The following is an 18,872-nucleotide window of genomic DNA, read 5'->3' on the forward strand; positions in this document are numbered from 1 at the left end:
TGAAATTGTCAATCCAGTATCCAATTTCATTTAAACTGAAGTTGCCAACCCAGTTAGAAACTTTAATTAAAAAATAAAAAATAGATAGATTAACAAATTTAATTGATGTTGCCTACACCATTGGCAACTTTGACCAAGAATTACCCATTTCTGTAATTTTTTCTGCTTTTGCCCATTTACGTAAATATGAAAAAAAAATGCACCATTTTGGTCAAAAATCTGAAATATAGGTTTAAACAAATAAACAAATTGGAAAAACATAGGAAGGGGGATTGTGCCAATATAAGCTTTTAAGTCCATAGATCATAACTTATTCTTTAAAATCTTAGCAGTATCAAATGTAACATCCATCTTTTCTAACATTTCAGATATCCCTCGCTCTCTAGCATCCAAATTTTCTAATTGACGAGCAATTTGGTAGTGACAAACTATGGAGATAGTTGGATTTTTCAAAGTAGCCCTTAAAATTTTATAAGATAATTGGAAGAGGGTAAGAAAACCCCTTAAATTAATTAAAGACATCCACAACTGACGATTACAACTCTGAAACTCAGAAAAAGAAAAAAAAATGCATTTGGCAAGGGGACAAATCCGAAATGAGTGCAAAGGATACTAAACACCCTAACGAAGGCCCAACTGTTGAGATTGCAGTTGGGCTAAATAACATTCATCACGTATAAAATCTTCTTCTTAAAGAAATTTAATGGAAATTGTAACCCTAACATAATGAAATTAGTATCATGTACAAAACAAAACAAACCATGGTTATTGACAATTTCATCCTTACATACAGATTCATCTACCTTGCACGACTAGATTCAATTTCAATTTTCTTCAGTTTTACTAAGAGCCTGCAACTCTCTTAGATCCTTGAGTTTTTTACCGGTGGTATACATGGAGGTCTCTTGCAAAATATCCCTCATTGCCCATGGAATGATAGTGTGTGCCTCATTGTCGAATTGAATTATTGGAAATTTGATGGAATTGGCAAAATATTGATGGAAGGAATGGAACAAGGATGGCTCCAATGGAGCTATGGATTCCTTGAAGGTGCATGAAGAGTAGGGACAATGATTGGTTGGGCCATATCACTTGGTGAGGTGAAGGAGAAGACCAAAGGTGTCTTACCGAGAGAGTTTTAGAGAAAAGAGTGCAAGAGCTAGCAACTTGGCAACATAACACTCATAAAATTGATCCAATTAATTCATGAGCCAAACAACTCAATTTATAGGAGAGAGGACTGAACATTTTGGAGCCAAAATTTGAAAATTCAAAATAAAACTCTCCAATGAGAAGGTGTCTTGTGGACTTATGCTTTCCATGTTTAGCTCACACCTTCCATGATAACTCCTCTCCACTCCTAGGCTGCCATGTGGACGTCCATGTGCTCCATGCCAAGATAATTTTCATCCTCTAATATACCCCTTACGTTTTAGGGTTATATTGGGCTCAAAGAAGCTCAATTATTACCCTAACTAGACCTATTTTACTATTGATACAAATACAAGCCCAAAAACTTATGCTACTTGGCCCAAATATTTGGTCCAATTATTTTATGCTATTAGGCCTAGTACATGGCCCATAAAATCCTTAAAAAATTTATACAACTTATTAAGCTAAATCTTAGCCCAAAAATAATATTGACTAGTCAACTAAAACTCAGTCTTCTTGTGTTCTTCTGACCAAAGCTCTAGTTTATGTTTTGATGATTTGGAGGTCTTCTTGGATATGTTTGTACATTACTTTATCCAAGAGTTGCCCTCTCTTTATTGGGCCTAAAAAATAAACAAAAGCCCAATTAAATCCATAATTGGGTGCAAATGTGGCATAAATCCATAAATAAACTTTAGGTTTTCATCCTCCTTATTATGTAGTTGTGTGTGGCTGGGAGCTCTACCATTAGGTACAATGTGCCATAGTCCATGGAGTAAAGTGTTTTTTTTTATATTTATTTCCCACAAAACCCAACCCATAGGAGTTTTCAAAAGAATGAATCATAGAGAAACAACAAGAATAAGATAAGGACGTACCTATTAACGCGTAGGGATTAAGGGGAAGGCATTGCAGAGAAGGACAACGAAGGACACTAGGAAACTGGGAAGGTTCTCAAAGTCATTCAAACGGTTTATCTTCAAATGACTATGAGTTTAGAGAGGTTGAAAATAGTAGTGTGAAATCGCTTATTGAATGAAACGTGTTAAAAAATAATTATAATTGTTGGTGTTAGATATCATTAGATATTATGACATATTATGATATATTATGAGATATTATAGATATTGTTAGATATTTCTATTTATGTAATGGGCTTAGCCCATATGTTTCTTTTCTTATATAAACATAACCCTATGTGCTCAATATACATAAGAGATTTATATTATTATTCTTTTCTTTTATTTTAATATGGTATCTAGAGCGTAGGGTTAGGATTCAATTTTTTTTAGTGAACCCGCTGTTCACATGTATTTTGCAGTCGCCGTCCCACCACCTCCTTGACGTGGGAACCGCCACCAAAGCCACCACTAGAGTTTCTCTAAAGCCAACGCTGGAGTCTCGTCGGAGCCGTCGTTGTTGTTTTCGCCAATTGGCTGGTGACTGGATCTGTCTTAGTCTTCTATGGCTTCTTTTGCTCACACTATGGTTGATCCGTCTATTTATATTAATTATGTCAATGTTCATCTCTCCATTGACAAATTGGATGGAACCAATTATGACACTTGGACCTCAAATATTAAATTATGGCTTAAGATTCAAGGTTATGTTGATCATCTTACTCGTCCTAGTGTTGCTGAAAACGAGGTTTCCCATTGGTAGAAAATTGATGCTCAATTATACATTGTTATCAAATCTACCATTCATTCATCTTTAAAACAAGTTTTCCGGACCTACGAGACATATTCAGACGTTTGGGAATAGGAAAAAATATTATAAACCAATGATACTCAATGTCTCTGATCAAATTTTGGGATCTCCTATTGTGCCCAATTTTACATCCACTTGTTCTACCCTTCTGTGTGTGTCATGTAAACACACCACTGATATAATGCCTTGTGTTGATGATTCTTCTACTTTAGTCTATCAACATAATGATCATACTCGCCCTCATAAGTCGGGCAAAGGGCATAACAAGTGTGACCATTATGGCAAACTTGGTCATAAAATTGACAGATATTATGCCTTACATGGTCGTCCTCCTAGATTTGTTGCCGTTGCCCAAACTGCTCATGTGTAACCTTCTAATGTGGATAATACTTCATTTGATACCTCAGACCAACCTGTTATTTTCAATGAATTTCTTAAATAGTATGAGGATCGCCAGAACTCTGATTCCACTGCTTTTGTTGCACATTGAGGTGTATCTTTTGTTGGCCTCACTCACTTTACTTCCCTTGGCCCTTAGGTTCTAGATTCTTGTAACACAATCACATTACTAATAATAAATTTTTTATCTCTTCCCTATTTACTATGAGTTATTTACCTTCGGTTACCATGACCAGTGGATCTAGGGTACCATCACATGGTGTTGGTACTATTAATCTTTTTCCTTCTTTATTTATTGATAATGTTCTTTATGTCCCTGTGTCTCCATTTAAGTTATTATCCATTAGTCGTCTCACTCGTTCCCTTAATCGTGTTATTTCTTTTACCCAAGATTTTGTTTCTTTACAGGACCGGAGTTCAGAATGGAGAATTGGCATCAAATGTGAGTCACATAAACTTTATCAACTACAGATGTTTGCACATGTTGGACGATTATAGATTCTCTCATTCATGCTCAGTTGGGTCATCCTAGTCTTGCCAAGATGCAGCAGCATGTTCCAAGTTTGTCTAATGTATCAAGTTTATCGTGTGAGTCGTATCAGTTAGAAAAACACATTCGTAGTTCTTTTCCTAGTAGTGTCTCACAACACACTTCATCTCATTTTACCTTAGTTCACTTTAATATTTTGGAGCCAAGTCGTATTAAGTCTAATTTAGGATTTCAGTATTTTGTTACTTTTATTGATGATTATTCAAGATGTACTTAGGTGTTTATATTAGAATAAAAATAAAATAAACCCTAAAACTTGTAAACCTCTTGGCCTCATTGACTCGAGGCTGGGGGGCTATGTGTCGTCCTGGGCCTATCCAGAATTTCGGAAGACCCAGGACTATGTGGGTAAATGGAAAAAATCCATACAGGGTATGAATATTGGATAATCTCAAATTTTGAACGTCCACTATGTCAGATAATGATCGAAGGTAATGTCACGTGATGAGATTAGGGCGATAAAGAAACCATCAAACAAAATATAACAACCACCCTAAAACCTCGCCTAGAAAGAGGGATTACATGAAGAGATTCATTTGATCTCAGCTATATTCATGGACTAATAACCCTCTTAAATCGTCATTCTAGTAAAAAAAACCTATAATTGACCCCTAGAAGATAATCAATATGTTTTGTTGTTATGGGAACTTTTTAGCAAACATTTCGTTAGGAATGAAACCAACCTCATTACTATTTATGCATTGTGATTGCCAATCGGCATTAGCTATAACTAAAAATAAAACTTATAATGGAAAGAACAGACATATACAGTTGGGACATAATTTAGTGAAGCAACTGCTAAAGAGTGGACTGATTTCTATTGACCATGTCAACTCAGAACATAATTTGGAATATCCTCTAACAAAACCCCTAGGAAGAAAATTGATTTTAGAAACATCGAGGGGAATGGGACTTAAGCCACTTGCAATCAAAAGTGATGGAAACCCAACCTTTTTTATTGAAGATCCCATGAATAAGGTTCATATGTGATGAGAGTCAAGTAAATGAGGTTTTTATTAATGAAGGAAGAGGCAATTCACCATCACACTTGAAGTTCTTCCTTCTAGTCTTCTCAAAATTAAAAGAAGACATTAAATAAAGAGAGGCCCAAGCCCAAAGCCCAAGCCCAAGCCCAAGTCCATCCTATGAAGGGCAAGGCCAAGTTTTAAATAATAAAGAATATTGTTTGAAGGTGCTTAGAGGGAAACATTAGAAACCTCTATTGTTAAAGCATCTTTTAGTCTTTAGTTAGGAGTCTTAGGGGGGGTGTTAGTAGATAGGTGTAGGAGTAGAAAAGGAGGTGCCAAAGTGAAGGAAGAGGTCACACCTTCCTCATGCTTTGTTTTAGGCGCCAATTCTAGAAGCTTTTTAGGAAGGAGTTTTTGAATTTGTGTAGCTTACATTTCAGCACCTTAAGTTATAAATAGAGGTGCTCTCTTTGTAAATTGGAGATTTGAATTTATCTAAAGAAACTATACTCAAAATTGGAGTGAGCATTGGAGAGCTTTTGAGCCTTTTTCTCTAGTCTTATCTTGAAGGATCATGGTTTCCTCAAGTGGCGGCTTGCACACTCATCTAGGAGCATCCATACTTCTAGTGGCGTGATCATCCAACCATTCTTCCATCTTCATGAGCATTCTCTTCTCCTTCCTTTCTTATCTTGTTAATTTCCTTGTCTTAGCTTGTTTCCTATTTGTTTTGGTTCGGCAATTTCAGCTTGTTTTGTGTAGCTATGGTTCATTTGTGTTCTTGGCTGTTTTTCATCTTTTCTTCTTCAATTCCAGCAATTTGATTCGGTTCCTTACTGTTTTGTGTTGTTAATTAGTGTTTTTGCCTTTCATCCATCTCTTTTGGTTCAATTTGACAATATGTGGAACATCCAAATGAGTTTGGGATTTGGTACTAGTTTTTGGTGAGTTCTTGTCTTAGAACAATGATCCAACTCTAAGAAAAGTGCCTCAATAATGTCCAGCTCAAGGTGATTCCTAAGAATGTCAAGAATCATTCTCCATATGGCTAGTGGAATCACATCAATATGGGTAAAAACAAGTCACTTGTTAGTTCTGCTAGCACCAATATTGATTTAAAATCAATTTTTGTCTATTCCTATGGTGTGTGTGAAAGTGTTAGATTTGCAGCATACACTTGATGAAATCACCTATATGAGTGTCAAGTGGGGCTGCTTGCATGAGATCTTGGCGAGATCTCTATAACACTCATGAATATAACGCGCATGGCCTAGTAATCGCAACACAACAATAACAGCGATACCAACTACACTATGTGTTAAGTTCATCAATCTAAGACTGGTTCATATAGCTTGTCATACCAACTCTGATGCATTACATCTTAGATGAACACAAAAATATTTTTTCTTTCTTTATCTCTATGATTTTATCTCTTGCAATATGTGGGGGATTGTTGTAGAACCGTGTATATTGCAAAACAAAAAACAAAGTGTGTACAAAAACGAAAAAGAGAGTGTGTGTAGAAAACCCTAGTGATTTTCGATGTCGTTGGAAGAGATTGTGGAGGTGCGAATACTGGATCTATTCCAAGTTTGACGCGCATTGTTGTCGTTCACACCCAAGATCATGGTTGCATGTCTAGGGAAGGTTCATGCCCTTCACTTTCACTGTGTTCCTTCTTCTCCGCAATCTTCCCCACTCTTCCGGCAGTTGCTCTGTTTCCGGCGACCATGACCACTCAACTAGGGTTTGAAGATGCAGCGGTTTTGGGTTTCTCCATCTATAAATACCGCATCCCTTTGCTTCAGAAAACACATCTCTCACGCACGCTTCTTCTCTTCTTCATCTTCATCTCATCGTGCATTGTTCATCTTCTTCTCTTCCTCTCCTTCTCTCTTCACCCATTTTATTTTCTTTTACTTTATAATAATTTTTCTGGGTTTTATTGGGTTCTTACTCTTTTAAGAGTAACTTGCTAGTTCTGATCCTTAGAAATTTCTGTAAAGTTTTTGTTATATCCTAGGGAACTTGCGCAATACACCGCGAATAAATCCTTACGGACGGTGATCACTCACGTCTTGGGAAATCAATTTTGTTTGTATTTTAAAGTCTCATTTACTACAACTTTGACACTGAAAACAGTGGTCGAGAGACAAATTTCGTTCACTGCTTTGTATCATTTTGTGATCAGGGCAGATATCGATGGGGAGGCCAAAGCTGTTTAGACTTCCAGCATCACAATATACAACAAGAAAGCAGTCATATTTGCAGCTGGTTGTTGCACTGGTTCTTGGATGCAAGACTTTGAAATTAGGAAATGGGTTTGCAAATTCCGGTAAAACCCAGAAAGGTGTGTTATATACTGGTTGAATCCTTGATCACACACTCTGATACACTTTAGTTTGTAAATTGAATTGAGTTGTCACAGTTTTTGGAATTTTCTTTCCTAACAAATAACAATTTATGTTAACTTTCTTGCTTGAAACTAAAGGAATTTGATGTATTGTTTTTTGCATTACTGTCTAATATTTCCTTTCATTTGAAGAAGCGTATGCCTATTGCTTACTTTAGCTTCGGTTTAGAGCCTCTATTTTTGGGTTTGTTGCTTCTCTTTTTAGTCTTGTCTTTGGGTATGCTTTCTTTATTTGAATTTGTAAAAGTTCTTTCATATTAACTTCTTTAAAAACAATATTTTTACCTATGTATATAAGTTAGTTTTAATTTACAGAGAAACTTATTTTACTTATTTTTTTTCTTATTTTTGTTTCCTAGAAACACTATTCAAGAAGTTTACTAAAACAGACCCTTTATAAATCTTAAAATAAATTTTGTCCAGTCCTAGTGTGAAATTTGCCATTAGCAGCAGCCAGTATATTTTGAGCTTGTTTTGGTTATTGCAATACCAGTTTTTATGGCTTCTTGTTTCTGTGATGTTTTGTGATATTTTGCATGTGAAAACTTTATTTGGGTAAGAATGGTTGGTGGGTCCAGTGGAAAGAGGTAATTTTGTTTAACTAATGATATATAAAAACTTGCTTACACTTAGATATCAAATCAATCAATGATTGTTCACCAATAGTTTCAAGCTTTATGATTTGTTTGGATTTGAGAGTTGAAAGTTGAGAGTGTAGAAAAGTGGAAGTGTGAAGATATAAGAAAAAAATGTGAAAAAAGTTGAAAATGTTTGGATTGGGATATGTTAGAGTCGTGTGAGAAAGGTTTATTGAAAAAACGTGAGTAATGTGATGGTTATAAGAGTATTTTAAATTATTTTTAATAGTGTAAATTGTAAAATTACAAATTTACCCTTATATATAAAAAAAATATTAATTAATTTAAAGGACATTTTAGTTAATTAAATAAATTTTATTATATTATTTAATTTTTATGATATTATTTTATATATATATATATATATATTTCAAGTATAAGTTTACCTTGTGTATAAAAAAAAGTAAGAAACAAATAACTATTAATTTTATGCATAATTTAGTTAATTAAAATAATTGAAAGTTTCAATTATAAAGAAAAAAATAATATAAAATTCAAATAAATAATTAAATATAATATATTATTTAAATATAATATTTTGATTTTGAATTTCATTAATTGAAATTAATTTTGTTAGTAAAATTAATTTAGTTATATTATGTTATATATATATATATATTATATAAAATTATTATTAATCACGATTTTCATTACTATTATTAATAAAATTAATATATTTTAAAAAGTAAATGTGTATTTAAAACATGTGATGAACATTAAGTAGTCTTAAAAATATATAAAGTTATTACATTTGATTTAGAGAGAGATAAAAACATATTAATTTGTTTGTAATTTTGAAATAATGTAAAACTTAAAAACATAATAAGGTTAATTAGAAAAAGAAAACACATCCCCACTAATAACATTTTAATTCTTTTTGTGAAGACTTTCAAACGTGTTTCCAGAAGACATATCTTATTCCGTTGTCTGAGAATGATTGCATCTCTCTCGTCGACAACGTCTTCAATACATCATTTGAAAAAATTACAACCTAGAACAATGTCACTTGTAATCTGTTTTGAAGAAAAGAATGAATTTAACAATGAATAAGTTTAATAGCCGTGAGTTTGCATCAAACCTAATTGAATTAAATTTACCTTGTACTTGGGACAACTCCAAAATCGTTTTTCTACATTTTTTTTAGTTGTTTCACACGTGCAACCTTAACACGCACATGAGTCCCATCTATGACTCCTAAACAATCCTAATGTAAACCAAATTTCATAGCTTTAATTAAACACAAAATAAATAAAACATTATATATAATTTAAAATAATGTTATCATAAACAAACTTTAAAGTAGGGGTCAAATCAACTGTTGTTAAGGATGTGTGGTTCTACAACTGTTCCATTTGGTTGAATTAAGAATTCTCCCTCCAACCTTAAAATTGCACTCAAAACATTATGAAAGTAACAAGAAATTGCGACACCCTTTTCATCGAGAACCATGATTACGGATAAGTGTCAATACAACATACCGAATACGGTTATCGTTTTGGTGTAAAACTACACCAATACAGTGACCCTAAAACCTAATTTTAATTAATTTTAATAAAAATTTTATTGTAAATAACTCTATCATTTCATTTCTGTAATATAACTATCTTCTAGTCTACTTTCATAGTGATGACTTTCCCTTCCGGCGAGGGTAGTTTTACTTTCATATGATAGAATGAGGGGATCACTTCCAACCTGTTCAAGATGGACGCCCTAGAAGCAGGTTATACAAAGAAGGTGCATTAACTATCATGTACCTTACTACAATGGTCATGGCTGCATGCTCATCTGAAAAGGTTGTTTTGAGGTTGACGTAACCTTGGACCTACAATTGGCCCAATGGGACTTGCAATCCCAGAAACATCTCTCAGTACATCACATCGGCCAAGCTCCCATGACCAACAAGGACTCTGTGCATAGTTCGGCCCATGGTGATGACCGATATGACAATAGGGTCTTCCTCGTGAGGAAACACGTCCTCAGAATTTGAGGTTGCAAAACATAGAGAGGGGACCATGCTAGACTCAGACTTCCTAGCTTCCAGGGTCATTATAGCTCAGCTGTAACATTTTCGACTAGATGTAGAGGTTCCTCTTCCGAAGAATCCCCCAAAAATAGTATTGAAATCTACTAGGATCGGTTATCTCATGGTCTTTTTCTTTCGTCGCGTCTCCCTTCTTTTTTTTTCCGTCTCTTCATTAATGTACCTGGTCAGATGCCCTTCACTTACCAACTTCGTTAATTGGTAGGCCAAGGTGAGGCATTGCTCGGTGTCATGACCTCGGGCGTGGTGGAACTCACACCAATCGTCTATTTGTCCACCCAACACTTGGTTTGTCTTCTTAGGAAAACGCAAACTCTTCACCACACTTTCTTTGGTGATGAACGATTTGTACGAAACCCAAAACCTTGGCTTGAGCACCTTTCCTTCTGTTCCTTCTTTGGTATTGCCTTTTTTTGCTACATAAAGGACGTATCTCTGGTCAGAGCACCAATTCGTGGATGAATCGGTGTTCCTTGGATGATGGTCTCGCTTGCTCTTCTTATACCTCCCCTACTTAGGCTGTGAGTTGCTTTTTTTACTATTATGGCCTCCTCTGCTTCTATGTGGGCGACTGTATGCTCCCTGACCTCAGCCATAGATTCAACTCGATTTTGAATAAGGGGATCACTAAAAGGGCTTTCCCACATGCCTTTTACGAAAGAAACGACAACCATCTCCTCGTTTGGTGTTAGGAGTTGAACTAAAAATGCGTAGTAACGATTTAGATAGTCTTTCAAGGACTCGCCCTCCCTTTGTCTGATCGGGGGGGTGTTCGACTTTGTTGGCTGAGAACCGCTCTTTAAAGATTCGTGAAAACTGTTGGAACGACGTTATATGTCCATCCGAGATGCTGCTAAACTAGTGGAGGGTCGTTCCCGTGAACGTTCCCATGAGCATCTTGCAACGAACAGCATCTGAGCCGCTTGATATGATCATCTGGGCTTTAAACGCCTTTAAGTGATTCTCAGGGTCCTCCACTCCTGAGAAAGGAGTCATCTTCATGGTAAGAAAATGCGAAGGGATGGGCTCGTCCATTATTTGCCTAGAGAAAGGCTGAGAGTCATCCCTTGAGGACGGATCCGAAGAGTGAACTCGAACAGTTTGTCGCTGATGTTGCTGATGTTTGAGCATGGTCCTATGCAGCTTTTCATTAGCCTTTTGTAGCTCTTCCTTTACCCACGTGGTTTCCTCCATCATCTTACGAGATGCTTCTACTTCTCTTAGGAAAGGATCCTGGTGGGCTCGGGCTTCTCTCTGTTGCTCTTGTTCAGCTCGAGCCTCATCCCTCAGCTTCGCCTGCTCAGCTCGAGCCTCTTCTCTAAGTTGATCACGTTTGACACGAGCCTCCTCCCGGAAACGCTCTTGCTCGATTTGTGCTTCTTCTCGAAGGTGATCTTGCTCCCTATGATGATCCTCATTAGCCTGCTGGAGGACTCTCATCATCTCCATAATTTGTTGCAACATGAGGACCTCTTCTCCATCGGGCACCGGAGCTCCTTGCCTCGTGTTTCTCATCTCGTGAACTGGTGTTGGTGAACTTGTGTTGGTAGCTAATGGGATCAATTTTACCTGCCCCACGACGGGTGCCAAATGCTCTAGCTGGTTGACCTGGATCAGATCGTAGCGGTGGTCACTATCTCCCTCTGTCTTTACCGCAGATTCCAATGAAGGGTGTTCCACCTATTGATTACACTCTGATGATCAAGTCAGTGAGAGCACTTATACATTATAATGTAGTGTAAATATTGTAGAGTCTACTTACCTAGTGGTTAGGGTCTCACGACCCTTTTATAGTATTTGTCAAGCATTGATAACTGAGTCTGTTACCCATTATATTTCGGGAGTACATCTGTTGCAGAGTATCGTCTCTGACTAAGTCTCTTCTCTTTCTCCCTTCTCCAACAACAAACTCAAATCAGATAAAGTCTTCCCTTGGTATTTGGGCCATGTTAATTTTACCAAAAGTGAAAAGTGGATGCTCTTTTTAGAATCACTGAGCCTTATCATGTTTTGGCCAATTTCTGGAGCTACAGTATGCTCAACAGGTACCCCCTGACTGATGAGCCAAGAGCCCAAATGTTTAGACTACGTACTTGACATGTCCTGATCAGATCGTTGACCGAACATGCCGAACAGGACAAATGTAAAATTGAATAAAGAGGTACATACATGGTCAATTGTTCCTGAATCTAGAATCCAGAAGCGTCTAGCAATATTGAAAGTATTTAAGACAAAAACATTACCAGTTGGAGACTGTGCTGCACCATTGTGAGTGGAATCAATAGTAAAGGAACCCACTTGCTTCACTTGTACTTGTTGCTGAGTAGTATTGATGTTGCCAATATTTTGTTTGAATATGGTGGACAAAATTTGGTATTGTTAAGTTATATGGTGAATGTCTGCTTGTTCATGTTCTTGATTACAATTTTCGGAAAAAAACTCATCATATAGAACAATATTATGGACTTGATTAGTTCTACTATTGGAAAAACTGAAACCATGAGGAAAACCATGTTTTATGTAACATGTGTCAATGGTATGACCAGTTCTATCACAGTGGGTGCACACTTTTCTCTAGTTATTAGTTCTAAAAATTTTGTTATCTTGATTGGGAAATTCAACTTTTCTACAAAAAGAACAGGTCATAGGGGAATTACGGTTAGCGTTGGATTTGCAACTAAGAAATTACTGACCATTTGATACTCTTGCTAAGCCATAAGAGAAAACATTATGGATATCAGTGGTATAAGTTCCATAAGAAGAACATGGGACCGTATATTATGAACTTGATCATTTAATATGCACAAGAACTGCATAGTCTGATCCTCGGTTTTTCTTTTACTTATAGTGGAGACAACAGAGCAAGAACATTTATGTTGACAAACACAAATAGGATTTGGTCTAAAATTATCTAACTCATCCTAAATAATCCTAAGTTTTGTAAAATAATTGTGATAGACAAATCACCTTGATTTAAAGGAAAAACCTCAATTTGTAAATCAAAGATTCTAGAAAGGTCACCCTCGAAATACCTTGTTTTCAAATCATTCCAAATTTCCATAACCACATCCATTCAAATTATACTTTGTCTATAATAGGAAGGAAAATTGAGTGAACTAAAACCATGATACCACCATGTTATTGCACCTAGTCCAAGCCGAAAAGGTAAAGTCGTTCTTCGATGGGCATGGATGCAAACCCAAAACAAATTCCACTTTGTTTTTCGCACTTAAGGCGGTAGTGATAGCTCTATTCCAAGAGTGGTAATTTGTCGAATCTAGGACTAGTGAGACTAGCGGAGCAGCAGGATTCTCAACAGGGTGAAGATAAAGATAACTATTCGTTAATGGATCCGAAGAAGCCGATCTCACCATTCGTTCTTCCATCATAACTAGGAGAAAAACAAGAATAGGAAAATAAGAACGAGCAAGTAGGAAAAAGATTAAAGAAAGAACACAAGAACAAAGCATCCAGCAGAGCTCTTCAAAATAAAGAGTTTTGATACCATAATATGATAAATGCAATCTTCATAGTTACAAAAAGAACCACGAAATTGTAAATTAAAAAGAAGATAAAGGATTGTGCAAGAAGAATTTGAACAAGAACAAGAACCTTAAAACGAGAGCTTTGCAATTTGAATCAGAGAAAGAAGAAAGAGAGAATATTATTGTTAATAGAGAAATTAATGCAAGAAGAATTTGAACAAGAACAAGAACCTTAAAACGAGAGCTTTGCAATTTGAATCAGAGAAAGAAGAAAGAGAGAATATTATTGTTAATAGAGAAATTAACACCGTGTTTGTAAAAGGTGTTTTACAGAGGTATAAAAAGTAAAACATATTGGACAAAAACATTAGGCCCGTAAGACTAAAAAGAGATGAAAAAGGAAAGGCTTTTTCTTCTTGCACCCCTACATTTTCTTCCTGCACCCCCACAATTTTCTAAATCCCGAAACTGACCTTGTCCTTTTATTTGAAAAAGGGCAACGTAGTTACCGAAAATCGAAATCTGGGAGTATGCTACAGATTCATCAATCCGGAATTAAAACATTTTTTTTCTGGATGAGGGGATGTTCTGGAAGCAAATTTTGCACAAATTATTGATTTTTGGATTGCTGAATCCGGAAGCCTAATTCTGTTACGAATTGGTGGATCCGGAATGTTTTTTTTAATTATGGATTTCTGAATCTGGAATGCATATTTCTGTTATGGATTGGTGGATCTGAAATGCTTTTTTTTTTAATTATGAATTTCTGAACTCAGAATAAATATTTCTGTTACGGATTGGTGGATCTGGAATGCTTTTGTTTTTGAATTATGGATTTCTGAATCTAGAATGCATACTTATGTTCCGGATTGGTGGATACATAATGTTTTTTTCTTAATGAAAATGCATATTTTAAATTACGGATTGGTGGATCCGAAATTTTACTGGAAGTGTCAATCCGAAATTTTTCCAGATTCTATAATCCGGAATGCAAAAAAAATAAATACAATTCAAGTGTATTTTAGGGTTTTTAAAAAAATAATAGGGACAGTTCGATCTTTGCATAACATTGTGAAGGTGCAGGAAGACAAAATGTAAGGGTGCATGAAAACTGCCAAAAGGAAAGAGAGTTTGGGCTCAAACAAAATAAAATGGCAACGGCTTTCTGCACCCAATACTTTTGAACTTGCACCCAACACAATTTCAAAAATTCCAAAAATACCCTTCATTTCTGAAATGAAAATCCAAAATTGAAAATAATATATTCCAAAAAAGTAGATCCGGAAGAGATTATTGTGTTCTGAATATAAAAATCCAAAAAAAAAACTCAAAATCCCATTCCGGATAAAATAATCTAAAATTGAAAATAATACTTTTCAGAAAAATTTATCCAAAAGAGATTATTGTGTTCCAGAAAATGGTCGAGAATGTAATTTTATATTTTATATGTACCTATTTTTAAGTAGATTTTTGTCTTTTCTCCTAAAATTGGTTGGAGTGATATAGTGCAGGAAGCAATTGCCAAATAAAATAGATGTGAGGATGCTATGAATGCAAAGCACAAAAAAATACACAATGATACATTTTCCATTGGAATGATCTTCACTGAATTTTTCACACGAGAATTTTTAGTCTTTCACAAGCATGCAGACTCAACAGTGGAAGAGATGCATATGCTCACACAAAGATGTAGATGCTCACACAGAGATGCAGAGGCTTCGAAGATTTGCATATTCAAATTAAATTAATTCATAAATTTTTTAATTTAAATAATATTTTTAATTTATTATTATTAATTTAAGTTTATATTTAAATAATATTAAAATATTACTTTAAATATCAATTTTTAAATGATATTAACTATTTCAATATTATTCTAAAATTAATAAATTTATTGATATTAATCTAAAAATATTTTATAAATTAACAATTAACAATTAATAATAGAAATTATTTTAAATATTAATAATTTTTAGTTTATAAAATAGTATTTAAATTAGTTAATATAATGATAAAAAAAATTGACATTGTAATTGAAAGTAACAATTTATTTTAAAAAATGTACTTTTCTTTCATGTACGTGTATCTAATACTAATTCACCTTTTTTTTTATTGTATATATAAAATAATTGTCTCTATAATTTATACTCCTTTGCCAAATAATTAGAAATGTCTTCATTATCTATCATTTTATAGAATCATAATTTTTAAGATTCATAGTTCTCATAATCATAAGTTTTAGATATGAAAAAACGTATAAAAAACTTTTGAAGAAATATTCGTTAAAAATTGTATATTGATATATATATATTAATGTACATTAAATACATAAGATATCGTATTGGGTAAAATCCGGAAAAAGAAAAAATCTAGATAAGGAAAATTGACGTTGTAAATAAAAGTAACATAAGAAAAACTGACGTTATAATTATAAGTATGTTAAAAAACGCATTTTTCTTTTATATGTATAAAAGTTAAAAATTTAAATGCTTCTAGTTTTATATTTTTATTTACTTTTATTATCAAGATAATTTTAGAAATATGATTTTTTATTGGTCAAAGTTCTCATTGATTCTGGTGGATTGCATTTTTTTATTTGTTTTTTTAAAACATAATTTTAAATTGGCTTGCATTTGTTTTATATAAATTGGATTTCCTTTTTCTTATATGCTCTATTTTTTAGCTTTAATCTAAAATTTACATTTAAGTTAAAATAAGTTGGGTGAATTACGCCTAACAAAATCATTTTAGGTGAAACAATATTGCATCACACTTATTTAAATTTTGTTATTAAGGAAGAAAAAAAAAGGCCAGAAAAAAAATATTAATTTTTAAAACAATGAAAGAATAAAAAAGCTACACTATTGAAATTTTTACCACGCTTTGTTTTTATTAGCTCGACCCATGTAGTTCGTAAATATATACATATATTTGCAGCTACAAATTCAACCCTAGAGATTAGAACATAAATGGCGTCGGAGAAAAAGTTGGTATCATCGTCGGCATGGAAGCTCCTGACCTGAAAATTACACCAAAAATAATTTCAGTATTTTAGACCATCTTAAACAATTAATTCTTATAAAAGTTGTTTCTAGGTTTACCAGTTTTTTTCTTTTTCCTTTTATTAGAATGAATTTTTCAATTTCATTTTCCTATCTTAAATGTTCCCAATTTAATTTCATGTCACTCATAAACAACTCAACTTTAACTGAAAAAATTCCATTATTAAAATCCCATTAAACAAACTATTATACATTGTTTATATGAAATAATTATTATTAAGGTTGTTTAACTATTAAAAATGGATTTAATCAGTATAACTATATAAGAAAACTGATAAAATGGAAACTTATAAATAACTGTGCTTCTTCGTTTGAGTAAACAATGTATGTCTATTTTTTTCTAAATATTTTTTTTAAAAAGTGGTATTTATCTGTCGTGGAAAGTGAGTGCTTTCTTTTAAAAGAAGATTGCATTAACAAATTGGAATTAGTTAGTTAATCTTAGTTGTAAATTGACATTTATAGTGTACAAAGTCATAAGTTATTAATGGATTTGGCGTGAAATTGAGGATACTATAGTATTAGTTAAACACTCAACTATAAACAATGATATATTCAACGCGTAAAATAAATATAACGCGGAACTAAAATGATATTAAAAAATCATATATTTTAAGTCAACTGCATATATATATAACGCCTAGAAGAAAAAGGGTTAGCACTTACTTCTAGAATTTATTTATTTTTAAACAACCTATGTTTTAGTTATAACATAGCAGCCACTGGCCCACTAATTATATCTCCAAAATAATTCATTTTTCATAAATAGTTGTCAAAAAAATAATTAATGAAAGGTCACATCAGTTATGCCCACACACTTATTATTTATAGCTTTTCAATTTTCCTATTCTACATTGCTATTTCTTTTTATCATTGTTTATTTTGGGCATCGCTATATTTTTGTCTACTAAGTCGTGTGGGAGTCATTTTAGTTTCAAAACTTTGATTTCATACGTTACAAACGGATAATATTTATTCACAATAGTTGATATACTCCATTTAAATATTATTTAATTTAACTGATGTGGTTTCCTAATTTTTATTAATTAATATTAAATTATGTTTTAACGGTAGGGATTGAATTTCGGTTAAATCAAAATCAATTTCACTGACCGGTAACCGTCACTGTAACTGCGGTAGCGAACCTTGGCGGTGCTCCTCTTCTTCGCGTTGCTCCCGGGGGACGCCGCCGTGTCTTTCCGGGGACTCTCTTTCGGCAGTGTCGCGCCGTCCTCCGATATCGGCCCGAGGGACGGCCTCCACTCGGCCGAGCGCGTCCTCTGCTTCTTGCGGCCGGGGCGGCGAACAGAAACGGCCGCTTCCGCCGGCGCCGCCGGAACAAGCGATCTCTCCTCCTCCAGCGGCGGAACGGCTGGCTCCGGCGTGCGCTGCATGGGCGAGCCACAGCATGCAACGAATTCAAAGAGAAACCTCATCTCGTTTCTTTTTTCTTTCTCTTTGTTGATATATTTTCCTTTTGTTGGAAGAAGAAGGAAAAGAAAAAGAAAAAAGAAACCAGTGGAATGGAAGATGTTAGAGAGCGATTCGGTGTTTGCGAGAGAAGAAAAATGGAAGGGATTGACCCATTGTTATATTGAAATGGAAGAGAGAAGAAAAAAATAAAATTGCTCTGCTTCTTGTTTGTGAATGACCGGTTTTTGCTTTGTGGCACTGAGAAACCCAATTTTATAGCTATTCTCCATCAATCATTTTGTCGTTATCCGTTGCAATGTAACATTTTGCCCCTTCAGTTTCACCTTTATTGCAATTAATGCCCTTACCTGCCCTCCATTAGTTATTAATTTTTCTCTTATTGTCCCGTATTTCCGTTTACGTATATTTTTTGTCCGTTTATTAAATATTTAACAGCTTGTTGGAAATAAATTAAAAGGGTTAGGTTACATTACTTCTATATAATTAGATTACTTCTATATAATTATATTACAACTTTTAATATTATAATTTTAATATTTTTTTATATCATTTAATTACAAATTTATTATTTTATATATATTTATGTCTAAATCCATTTCATCAAAAATTATATATAATTTATTATTTTATATATATTTATGTCTAAATCCATTCCATCAAAAATTATATATAATTATCAATGTCAAAACATCATTTCTTTAAATTAAATTATTAAAACATCATGATGTTGTTTTAGATAAAACATTATTATAAAGGATATAAAAGTTATATAAAATATATATTTAAATATTTTTCTAATAAAAGGTATATAAGATTTTATTTGATACTCAATTGATATTCTATAATTTAGGAGTTTTTTTGGCTAAGAACGTTTTGTCGGTAATAATTTTTTCTTAAGTTTCCTACAAACATATTCTCAATAAAAAGGGTAAAAATTTAACTTTTCCAAATTAAAATAACATTTTTTGACAAAAAAACACAGCATGTTATCCTTGTTAACCCATTTAATGCAGTAGTTCC

General features: G+C 33.7%; 1 long non-coding RNA gene across 1 annotated transcript; it reads right to left on the reverse strand.

Moving 5' to 3' along the window:
• Nucleotides 1-16,220: 16,220 nt before the first annotated feature.
• On the reverse strand, nt 16,221-18,086 carry LOC137829489 (uncharacterized). Its single transcript, XR_011084023.1, has 2 exons — nt 17,532-18,086; nt 16,221-16,375 (listed from the first exon to the last, which is right to left on the reverse strand). It is a non-coding gene; the product is annotated as an uncharacterized lncRNA (long non-coding RNA).
• Between the last annotated feature and the right edge of the window lie 786 nt (nt 18,087-18,872).

The sequence above is a fragment of the Phaseolus vulgaris genome, chromosome 11, assembly GCF_000499845.2.
Source record: "Phaseolus vulgaris cultivar G19833 chromosome 11, P. vulgaris v2.0, whole genome shotgun sequence".
Taxonomy (NCBI): Eukaryota; Viridiplantae; Streptophyta; class Magnoliopsida; order Fabales; family Fabaceae; genus Phaseolus; species Phaseolus vulgaris.